We start from the raw sequence: 13298 nt of genomic DNA, 5'->3' as shown, positions 1-13298 counted from the left end.
ATTAAATGGCAAAGTCCCTAGCATGACTTGAAACCAAATCTAGATTATTGGATGTGTAGTATAAATTAAATTTATATTTAAAGTGTTTAAATATGAATTTAATTAATGAGAAATTAATTAATAGAGATTAATTAATTAATTTATATTTGATATAAATTAATTAGAAGAAGAAAAATAATTATTTTGGGTTAAGAACTCAAAATTAAGACACAGGGGCATTTTGGTCATTTCATAGTGTGACACGTGGCACCATGAGATGGTGACACATGGGATTACACATAAACTTGCCAAATGTTTTTTAATCATGTAAGATGATTAAAATTAAGATTAAATAGAGGTTTGACACTTGGCGCAATGTGATTGGGTCACTTAAACCTAGAGCTAATCAAAGGGTAACATGTGGCAAGGGTTTAATGTGTTAATTTAGCTATTTAAGTGTGGTTATGAAAAGAAAAAATGACCAGCAGCCACTCCTCTCTTTTGTCACGCCACTTTGAGGCTTTTAATCTATTCTTCTTCATCTCTCATTAATTCAAAGAGATTAGCCATCAATCTCTTGAATTAAGAACACTAGAAATTGTTTCTAGTGTCCTGTTTACATCTCTAATCTCTTAAAAGGCAGAACTTGAATTTCTAATTAATAGAAAAAGCTTTAGAAGTTGTTCAAGGGCTGCCATAGGTGTTCTTGGTGTGGACAAGCTAGAGGGACAACATCTGGTGTCACAAGATGAATCTCAAAGCGCGGACATTTGCGAGGCATCAAGAGGTTAGTGTAATCGTTCTTGATTTAATCTAGGGTTCTAAAATTAATCTGATTAATTTTAAAATCTTAAATGGCAAATACAGATCCAAAAACATATTGAAAGAGTTTTAATATGTTGTTTATCATTGAAATCAAATAGATAAAAATAAATCTTGCATGGTGCATGTGACCCTAGGTGAAAATTTTTGAATTCAATGGTATAAACTTGTGTTTTTTACGCTTCCGTTCCTTCATGTCTAAGCTTTCCAACGATATAAAATTCAGGTCATTTGGACCTGTCTAGAGGGAGTTATGGCCAAATGAACAGTACTATTTATTTGGTCATTTTTCTGGATTCAGAATTTGGTAAGCCGGATTGGACCAGCAAATTGGTCAACTTATGGACAGAATTTGGGCATGGTTTCATCATGAAAAATGGGGTATTTTGGGTCTAGTTTCACCTCCAATTGGCCTCATACCAGTTGGAGTCACATAACTTCAGCTATGACTCAAAGAGTACAAGGGACTCATAGGTCTGAATTTCTTGCAAAGAACATGCACTCCTAATATTCGTTCCTCCTTACTCCTAAACTACAATTTGTCATTTGTAACATCCTCCCTGTACGTGTTCTGTATGTTCTGTTGCTCCAGTGACCTAATGTCAGTCTGGGCAAGTCAGGATGTCTAGAACTACACTTCGGTGATAGTGAACAGATATATAATGGTGAAATAAATAAAAAGAAAATACAAAAAAAATCAAAGAAAAATGAAAGAGAGAAAATGAAACTAAGTTAAACGAGCCGGCACCGCAGCGATGGGTGACCGCATTGAGAAGGCCATTGCCGACCCCAGAACCACGGGAAACCCTCGGAATTAAATTTTGGGACGTAAGTAAAGGTTTATTGAAATATAATTGACACTAGAATTATCAAAGAAAAAATAATAAATTAGCACAAAGAAAAAAGAAAAATCGAGAAACAGATAAAAATCGGTGTTACCGAAAAATCAGGAATACAACCCGAAGAGAGGCATTTTGGTCATTTGACACCTAGGGTTGCCTTTTGACCTCAATTTTCATTAAAAATAAATGATATTGCACTTAGAAAATGTCATGAAAAATTAAATTGTGATACATTATAAGAATAGTGAAAGAAATGGGGGATAAAATCCAATTTATGAAACTTTAACTAATTAAATATTAAAATGGAACTTAGTGCTCCACTAAATCAAGCCTTGGGACACTTATCTAAGTCAATTGTGGATAGAAATCATCATCTTCAACCTCAAGCAAGCAACCAGCCGAAATGAGTTCTCCATGGAAGCACCATTACCGCCCCACATACAAAGCTTCATTGGTGCATGATCAAGCCATCCTTTCCACTTAGATCCTTCATTAAAACTTGCCTACTCACCTTGGGGAAGATATTAGCAACAAGAAAAATAAGATTTGGTGAAGTTTGAAGGAAGCTTTCAAGTGGTAAGTGTCCAAATCCTCTCCCTTGCTTTAGTAAACCTTGTGTTTAGGTTGAGGTGAGTAATTTGGTGAAGAGAAAGGAAGGAAATATTGAGATATGAACTTGTCCATTTTTAGCAGCCATGAAGGCTTATTGTGTTTGAGTTTTTCTTACCACAAATGGATGGGAATTAAGGTTGATTAACTGAAATGGAAGTTGTAGTAAGTTAATATCCAAGTATGTGTATGTTAGTGATTGAATTAAGGGTTTAATAGTGGGACTTTGATGCTTTAGTAAACTGCCATGTTGGGCAGCCTTAAATATCATGAATTTGTGTGTGAGTTTATGAAATTTATTAATGAAATATGTTGGTGTTAAATGGTGGGCAGTTTGTGTAATTGCCATGAAAGTGTATGTGTGATATATGTGTTATTGTACATTGAATTTGGGTTGAAGTAAATGTTAAACATTAATGGTGTATTGTGTGCATTGAGCACTTGAGTGTTCTATCCAAAATGCTTGCTGGAATTGTGTACAATATATATAGAAGTGCCATAATTAAATGTTGAAGTATTGGGAGGAGGAGGATTGTTAAAATTGGAAGTGTGATGTTCAAATGCAAGTTGTGTATGTTGGCAGCACTTAAATTAGGTCATAAGTGCAAAACTGTGAACCCAATTGGTATGAGGCCAATGGAGGGTAAAACTAGACACCAAATAGGCCAACTTTCATGCAGAAATGTTGCCATAATTTTGCCTAGAAACTGACTTTAAAATTGACCAAATCCGGAATGGTAACCTTGCAAACCCAGATTTTTGACCATATGAATAGTAGTCATTAGGATGACCATAACTTAAAACAGGTTCAATTGACCTGACATTTTTACCATGGATAGCTTAGACGTAGAGCTACAATTCTTATGAAGACATCAAAGCCCAGAAATGGCCAGAACAAAGTCAAATAGCTTGCACAAATTCGGGTACCAAAACTGCCAGAACTAAATGTGACCTAAAATGGACCAAATTTTGCACTAATGGTGCAATCTGTCTAGCTTTAGTAAATTGACCATATCTTGGTCTATACAACTCAGAATGACCTAAAATTTTGCCCAAAGTGCAATGAGACATAAAGCTACAATTTTACTTCTTTGACCAGAAGCTAAAAACTAAGAGAAATAGGACTTTAAGCTAGACCAATCTAGCACACAAAAATTGAGAATTTGACATTTACATACAATGATGCTTGAGGTAATTTGGCAATGAATGCCAACTTGTAAAAAGGGTAAACTGCATTATATTGATAGCATATTGAATTGTAAATTATGATATGTTGATGCTAGAAATAACTTATCTATATTACCTAAAAAGGTCAACATATGCATTGACTTATGAAATTACATAATAGCTAGTAAAATCTAGAAATTGAAGAATTAACCAACTAATTTATAATGTGCCCTAGTTTACCTAGTTGACTAGTTAGGATAGGTTGGCATGCTAATAGGATTCTGACAGCTATTCTGTAAATGGCTTTATGCCATACTGTGTTTTTACGGCATATTATGCCACACTGTGACTTTAATAGCATACGGCTATACATATTGTGTTATTATACTTGGCTTATCGCCAGATTAACTATATGGCTTTTTAGCCACACTGTTTGCACACTGGGAGACACTTGTGACCGATGGTGTGATGGCCCAAGATACTAGGTACCTAGTGCCAGTATATCCGTTTATCCAGCCTGGTCAGTGTATAGGCTACACGGGCAGTTAATTTAAGCACTACTAAATTCAAATAGCTAAATCTAGTCTACTAACATACAGCACTACCAAAAATTAGCAAATATTGAAATGTTAGCAAATAAAAGTAGAATCAACAACTGTAAAGAATATCGATGTCATACATTCATAAATAATTCATTTACTTTATTTTAGTGTATAGTTCTTTATATTTGGCACCACTAAGCAAAATTGCTTAGCGCGTTGTTTTTATAACGCATAGGTATTGGAGACACAGCTAGGGAGCCCAGCAGACCTACGACAGGGTGAGACCTCAAATCTGCACAAGAGTCCAGAGTCATCTGCACTACACTGCATACATGGTAGGACTTAGGATCTTGTGTAATGATTATCAGTTGTATTTTAATATTTTGTTATGTAATATGTATAGATATCATAAAACTTTAAAGTTTTGTAATAATTTATATATATATTAAACTCCTATGGATAGTGTTTTGATGAATGTAAAATATGATGGACTGTATTTTGAAATCATGAAATTATGAGACTGAAAAATTAGTTGAGATTTTGATATTATCATATTGAACTATTTTTAACAGGTTTGGAAGGATAGTTTGTCCGAAATACAGATGGCACCTTGCCAGATTTTTATTATCATTTTTGAAACACTGATTTTATTAAAGTATGAAAATAGTATCAGCATGATATAAATATTACATAAAAGACTTCTTAAAATCAAATTAAGTTCAGGAAATAAGTTGATTACAGAGTAGGTGCTCCGGCACACCGTGTAGCATGCCTTGCTCGGCTATACTGTAAATGGGTGAGAGGTGTTACATTTAGTGATATCAAAGCACGGTTTAGGCGTTTCTGGACCTAGATAGATTGCATATCAGGCATTGCATTGTAAGTGTTAAGATGACTCCAATGCAGATCTTTTGATTTGTTATTTTGATCAGAATATGGACTCCACATCGCAGAGAGCGATCGATGAGGAGGTGGAAAGTCATACTCCATCTATGACTGAACCAGGAGATAGGAGGGAACCTGCTCCACTAGTACTAGATGCACCAGCCACATTTCAGCAAATGGCTGAGTTCTTTAGACAGATAGTAGGAGTTATGCCACCACCACCACCTCCACATCAAAAATCTCATATGGAGAAACTTAGAAAGTTTGGAGCAATGGATTTTCTAGGCAAAAGGGAAGATGATTCTGTCACAGTTGAAAACTGGTTGGACAGAGCTGGAAGAGTCTTGAAACAACTTCATTGTACTCCAGAGCAGAATTTGGAAGCTGCTGTATCACTACTACAGGATGATGCATACCAATAGTGGGATACAATGACTAGTGAGGTGCCACCAGAACAAATAACTTGGGATTTCTTTCTCACTGAGTTCATAAAGAAGTATGTGGGCAGTGTATACCTGGATGAGAAGAGAAGGGAGTTTATTACCTTACACTAGAGACAGCCAACAGTGGCTGAATATGAAAGAGAATTTGTCAGACCAAGCCGCTATGGGCGAGAAATAGTCCCTAATGAGGCCGAGAGATGCAAGAGATTTGAGGAAGGACTCTATGATAACATTAAAGTAATGATTATAGCCTTGGGGATTATAGAGTTTGCCAAGTTAGTGGAAGCTGCACTGAAGGTTGAAAAAGTTAGAATGAATGAGCAGAACAGAAGGGACAAACAACAGAAAAGAGGTCAGGGTCAGACCAGTACATCTTCTGCCCCTAGTAAGAAATTCAGAGGTTCACCTACTTAGAGTTTCAGTAGAGCACCAAGTCAGGGTCAGTCACAGAGGCCCAAATCTCAGTTTGCACCAAGGAGAGGCCAGTCCACACCTTTAATGGCTAGCTCTCTAAGGACAGGATTCAGGAGACCAGCCCCAACAGTATTTGTTGCTTGCCCACATTGCCAAAAATGACATAAGGGTGAATGTTGGAGGATGATAGGTGCTTATATACGGTATGGGTCTACAGACCACCTAATCCGAGATTGTCTGCACAGAACTGCTACATCTACTCTGGTATCAACTGATAGGCCTGCCCCTCCAGCTCCAAGGGGTAGAAAGCCGGGTAAGGCTGAAGCAACCGGTACTTCACAAAAACCTATATCAGAGTCTGTGGGGAGAGTAAAAGGTAGAAAACTAGCCAGAGCCTATGCTATAAGGGCACAGTAGGAACCGGATGCTCCAGATGTCATCAAGGGTACGTTCCTCCTCTATAATACTTTTGTGCATGCATTAGTGGATCTTGGATCTACTCATTCATATATTTGTATCAAGCTGCCCATAGAAAAGGGAATACCAGTAGAGGAAAGTAACCAAGACATCCTGGTCACAAATTCGCTAGGCCACAGTGTAGTAGTAAACAAAGTATATAAGGGCTGTCCATTGAAGATTCAAGGGAAAGAGTTCTCAGTAGACTTAATTGAACTGCCTTTCCATGAGTTTGATGTGATTTTAGGAATGGATTGGCTATCCCATCATCAGGCAATAGTAGATTGTAAATTGAAGAGAATCTCTCTGAAAACTGCTGAGAATGAAGAAATAACAGTTGTGGGTGAAAGGACAGATTTCTTGTGCAATGTCATCTATGCTACAGTTGCAAGGAGATGGTTGAGAAAAGGGTGTGAAGCTTATCTGGCACACGTGGTTGACACTAGGCAGGGTAAACTTAACTTGTCTGACATACCCACAGTAAGGGATTTCTTTGAGGTATTTCCTGAGGAATTACCTAGTTTGCCACCAGAAAGGAAAGTTGAAATTGCTATTGAGATTATGCCAGGTATAGCTCCGATTTCAATTGCTCCATATAGAATGGCACCTGCTGAATTGAAAGAGTTAAAAATCTAGCTGCAAGAATTACTAAACAAGGGGTTCATACGCCCCAGTGTGTCACTGTGGGGAGCTTCGGTACTGTTTGTAAAGAAGAAAGATGGGACACTGAGGTTATGTGTTGACTACCGGTAGTTAAACAGAGTAACAGTGAAGAACAAGTATCCGTTGCCTAGAATTGACGATCTGTTTGATCAGTTGAAGGGAACTGGTGTGTTTTCTAAGATTGATCTCAGATCAGGGTATCATCAGCTAAGGGTTAAGGATGCAGATGTGCCCAAGACTGCATTTAGAACCTGGTATGGGCATTATGAATTCCTGGGGATGCCATTTGGGTTAATAAAAGCTCCAGTAGCATTCATGGACCTTATGAACCATATCTTCCATCCATACTTAGATCGGTTTGTAGTGGTCTTCATTGATGACATCCTGGTGTATTCCATGGATAAAGTAGAACATGATGAGCATTTGAGAATTATTCTGCATACTCTAAAAGAGAAGAAACTGTATGCTAAATTGTCCAAGTTTTTAATTGTCCAAGTATGAGTTATGGTTGAATGAGATTGCATTCCTTGGACATGTAGTATTAGCTGAAGGGATTAGAGTAGATCCCAAGAAGATTGAAGCAGTGATGGAATGGAAGCCTCCTAGAAATACAACTGAGATCAGAAGTTTCTTGGGGTTAGCTGGATATTATAGAAGATTTATAAAGGGATTTTCCCTGATAGCTGCTCCAATGACTAAATTACTACATAAGAATATGAAATTTGACTGGAATGATAAGTGTCAAGCCAGTTTTGAGAGGCTAAAGGCTATGTTGACAGAGGCACTAGTGTTAACATAGCCAGTGTCAGGAAAAGACTTTGTAGTCTACAGTGATGCCTCACATAATGGGTTAGGGTGTGTACTCATGCAAGAAGGGAAAGTGGTTGCATATGCTTCCAGGCAGCTAAGGCCACATGAAAAGAATTACTCTACTCATAATTTGGAGTTAGCAGCAATTATCTTTGCATTGAAGATATGGAGGCATTACTTATATGGAGAAAAATGCTACATATACACAGACCATAAGAGTCTGAAGTATCTGCCAACCCAGAAGAAACTTAATTTGAGATAGAGGCGATGGATTGAATTCCTAAAAGATTATGATTGTGTGATTGATTACTACCCTGGGAAGGCAAACGTAGTCGCTGATGCTTTAAGCAGAAAATCTATTGTAGCATTAAGATCTCTGAATGCCCAACTTTCCTTAACTCATGACGGAGTTATTTTAGCTGAATTGCGAGTGAAGCCGAATTTGTTACAACAGATACAAGATGGGTAGAAGATAGATGAGAAATTAATGGCTGTTATGGGCAAAATCACTGAAGGAAAGGAAACTGAATATAAAGTGAAAGAAAATGGGTGCCTGTACTATAAAGAAAGAGTATGTGTACCAGATGATAAAGAATTGAAAATCAGTATTCTGAGAGAAGCACATAACAGTGTGTACCTAGGAAGCACAAAAATGTACCATGACCTGAAACTTCGATACTGGTGGCCGGGTATGAAGAAGGACATAGCTGACTATGTAACTAGATGCTTAACATGTCAGCAAGTCCAAGTAGAACATCAAGTTCCTTCAGGTTTATCACAGCCCATAAACATACCTGAATGGAAATGGGACCGAATCACTATGGACTTGTCAGTGGTCTACCTCTCACTCAGAAGAAGCATGATCCAGTATGGGTGATTGTGGATAGGTTGACCAAATCAGCACATTTTTTGCCATTCAGAACTGACTACTCACTGGAAAAGCTAGCAGAATTGTATATCAGTGAGATAGTTAGACTATATGAAATTCCGCTTTCCATTATATCTGATAGAGACCCGAGGTTTACATCTAGGTTTTGGAAGAAATTACAAGAATCCTTGGGCACACAACTCCATTTTAGTACGGCTTTTCATCCTCAGATGGATGGACAATAAGAAAGAATAATCCAGGTAAATTTTGAAACTCATTGAGTTATTGTAAATAATAAATTGAACTGATAATGATAATAATAACTGAATATATGTGATAGGTCCTCGAGGATATGCTGAGAAGTTGTGTTATTGAGTTTAAGGGAAGCTGGGACAGATACCTTCCACTGACAGAATTTGCATACAACAATAGCAATCAAGTTAGCATACAAATGGCACCCTATGAAGCACTGTATGGGAGAAAATGCAGAACACCTATATGTTGGACTGAATTGGGTAAAGATAAGCTAGTGGCGCTAGACCTGGTAAAACAGACAGAGGAAAAAGTGAAACTGATAAAGGCCAATTTGAAAGTTGCCTCCGATCGACAGAAATCTTATGATGACTTGAAAAGAAAGGACATTGAGTATGAAGTTGGTGAGAAGGTATTTCTCAAAGTATCACCGTGGAAGAAAGTGTTGAGATTCGGGAAAAAGGGAAAATTAAGTCCTAGGTTTATTGGTCCATATTAAATTATTGAACGTGTGGGACCTGTAGCCTACAAATTAGCCTTACCACCTGAGCTGGACAAGATACATAATGTGTTCTATGTCTCGATGCTCAGAAGATACAGATCAGATCCTTCACATGTCATCTAAGCAAAAGAAATTTTGGTACAACCTGACCTGACATATGAAAAAGAACCGATTAAAATCTTGGCACGAGAGGTAAAAGAGCTCAGAAACAAAACAATTCCACTAGTGAAAATCCTATGGAGGCACCACAACACAGAAGAGGCAACATGGGAGAGCGAGGAGACAATGAGGCAATAGTTCCCTTAGCTCTTTACATCAGGTAAATTTCGAGGACAAAATTTTTATTTAGAAGTGAAGAGTTATAACATCCTCCCTGTACGTGTTAAGTACGTTATGTTGCTCTGGTGACCTAATGTCAGTCCGGGAAAGTCAGGATGTCTGGAACTACACTTCAGTGATAGTGAAAAGACATATAATCATGAAATAAATAAAAAGAAAATACAAGAAAAATCAAAGAAAAATGAAAGATAGAAAATGAAACTAAGTTAAACGATCCGGCACCACAGTGATGGGTCACTGCATCAGGAAGGCCGTTGCCAACCCCAGGACCACGGGAAACCCTCAGAATTAAATTTTGGGACATAAGTAAAGGTTTATTGAAATATAATTGACACTAGAATTATCAAATAAACATTAATAAATTAGTATAAAAAAATGAAAAATAGAGAAACAGACAAAAATCGGTGTTACCGAAAAATTGGGAATACAACCCAAAGAGGGGTATTTTGGTCATTTAACACCTAGGGTTGCCTTTTGACCTCAATGTCCATTAAAAATAAATGATATTACACTTAGAAAATGTAATGAAAAATTAAATTGTGATACATTATAAGAATAGTGAAAGAATGGGGGATAAAATCTAATTTATGAAACTTTAACTAATTAAATATTAAAATGGAACTTAGTGCTCCACTAATTCAAGCCTTGGGACACTTATCTAAGTCAATTGTGGATAGAAATCATCATCTTTAACCTCAAGCAAACAACCAGCCGAAATGAGTTCTCCATGGAAGCACTATTGCCGCCCCACATGCAAAGCTTCATTGGTGCATGATCAAGCCATCCTTCATTAAAACTTGCCTACTCACCTTGGGGAAGATATTGGCAATAAGAAAAAAAAGATTTGGTGAAGTTTGAAGGAAGCTCTCAAGTGGTAAGTGTCCAAAATCCTCTCCCTTGCTTTAGTAAACCTTGTGTTTAGGTTGAGGTGAGTAATTTGGTGAAGAGAAGGGAAGGAAATATTGAGATATGAACTTGTCCATTTTTGGCAGCCATGAAGGTTTATTGTGTTTGAGTTTTTCTTACAACAAATGGATGGGAATTAAGGTTGACTAACTAAAATGGAAGTTGTAGTAAATTAATATCCAAGAATGTGTATGTTAGTGCTTAAATTAAGGGTTTAATAGTGAGACTTTGATGCTTTAGTAAACTGCCATGTTGGGCAGCCTTAAATATCGTGAATTTGTACATGAGTTTATGAAATTTATTAATGAAATATGATAGTGTTAAATGGTGGGCAGTTTGTGTAATTGCCATGGAAGTATATGTGTGATATATGTGTTGTCGTACATTGAATTTGGGTTGAAGTAAATGTTAAACATTAATGGTGTATTGTGTGCATTGAGCACTTGAGTGTTCTGCCCAAAATGCTTGCTGGAATTGTGTACAATATATATAGAAGTGCCATGATTAACTGTTGAAGTATTGGGAGGAGGAGGATTGTCAAAATTGGAAGTGTGATGTTCAAATGCAGGTTGTGTATGTTGGCAGCACCTAAATTATGTCGTAAGTACAAAACTGTGAACCCAATTGGTATGAGGCCAATGGGGGTTGAAACTAGACACCAAATAGGCCAACTTTCATGTAGAAATGTTGCCAAAATTCTGCCTAGAAACTGACTTTAAAAATGACCAAATCTGGAATGGCAACCTTGCAAATCTAGATTTTTGACTATATGAATAGTAGTCATTAGGATGACCATAACTCACTCAAAACAGGTCCAACTGACCTGAAATTTGTACCATGGATAGATTAGACATAGACCAACAATTCTTATGAGGATATTAAAGCCCAAAAATGGCTAGAACCAAGTCCAATAGCTTGTACAAGTTTGGGTACCAAAACTGCCAAAACTAAATGTGACCTAAAATGGACCAAATTTTGCACTAAAGGTGCAATTTGTCCAGCTTTAGTAAATTGACCATATCTTGGTCTATACAACTCAGAATGACCTGAAATTTTGCCTAAAGTGCACTAAGACATAGAGCTACAATTTTACTTCTTTGACAAGAAGCTAAAAATCAAGAGAAATAGGACTTTAAGCTGAACCAATCTAGCACACAAAAATTGAGAATTTGACATTTACATACAATGATGCTTGAGGTAATTTGGCAATGAATGTCAACTTGTAAAAAGGGTAAATTGCATTATATTGACAGCATATTGAATTATAAATTGTGATATGTTGATGCTAGAAACAACTTATCTATATTACCTAAAAAAGTCAACATATGCATTGACTTATGAAATTACATAATAGCTAGTAAACTCTAGAAATTGAAGAATTAAACAATTAATTTATAATGTGCCCTAATTTGCCTAGTTGACTAGTTTGGATAGGTTGGCATGCCAATAGGATTCTAACAGCTGTTCTGTAAATGGCTTTATGCCATACAGTGTTTTTATGGCATATTATGCCGCACTGTGACTTTAATAGCCTACGGCTATACATATTGTGTTATTATACTTGGCTTATCGCCAGATTGACTATATGGCTTTTTAGCCACACTATTTGCACACTGGGAGACACTTGTAACCGATAGTGTGATGACCTGAGGTACTAGGTACCCAATGCCAATATATCCGTTTATCCAGTCTGGTCAGTGTATAGGCTACACGGGCAGTTAATTTAAGCACTACTAAATTCAAATATCTAAATCCAATCTATTGACATGCAGCACTACCAAAAATTAGCAAATATTGAAATGTTAGCAAATAAAAGTAGAATCAACAACTGTAAAGAATATCGATGTCATAAATTCATAAACAATTCATTTACTTTATTTTAGTGTATATTTCTTTATATTTGGCACCACTAAGCAAAATTGCTTAGCGCGTTGCTTTTGTAACACGTATGTATTGGAGACACAGCTGGGGATCCCAGCAGACCTAAGACCAGGTGAGACATCAGATCTACACAGGAGTCCAAAGTCATCTGCACTACATTGCATACATGGTAGGACTTAGGATCTTGTGTAATGATTATCAGTTGTATTTTGACATTTTGTTATGTAATATGTATAGATATCATAAAACTTTAAAGTTTTGTAATAATTTGTATATATTAAACTCCTATGGATAGTGTTTTGATAAATATAAAATATGATGGACTATATTTTTAAATCATGAAATTGTGAGACTAAAAAATTAGTTGAGATTTTGATATTATCATATTGAACTATTTTTAACAGGTTTGGAAGGACAGTTTGTCCGAAATACAGATGGCACCTTGCTAGATTTTTATTACCATTTTTGAAACACTGATTTTATTAAAGGATGAAAATAGTATCAGCATGATATGAATATTACATAAAAGACTTCTTAAAATTAAATTGAGTTCAGGAAATGAGTTGATTACAGATTAGGTGCTCCGGTACGCCGTTTAGCATGCCTTGCTCGGCTATACTGTAAACGGGCGAGGGGTGTTACAACATTCATAGCACTTCAATTAAGCAACAATCAGTCTCAATTTGATCCAAACAATTCCACAAAAACCCTAATAGTTAGGTCAAACCCTAACTCAAAGTCCAATTTTTAATCATGTCCATGCAATTCCACTTTTATTGTTTGTAATATATCAATTATCCTCACTAATGAAGTTTAGATGAACCAAAATTATCCAAGTCCTAAACCTCCCTAGGCTGCCAAAAACTTAAAGTTCCCATATATTCAAGGTTTTCTTTAAAATTCATAAAATTTACACTT

The sequence above is a fragment of the Hevea brasiliensis genome, chromosome 8 (genome assembly GCF_030052815.1).
Source record: "Hevea brasiliensis isolate MT/VB/25A 57/8 chromosome 8, ASM3005281v1, whole genome shotgun sequence".
In the NCBI taxonomy this organism is placed as follows: domain Eukaryota; kingdom Viridiplantae; phylum Streptophyta; class Magnoliopsida; order Malpighiales; family Euphorbiaceae; genus Hevea; species Hevea brasiliensis.
This window is presented reverse-complemented; position numbering follows the sequence as displayed.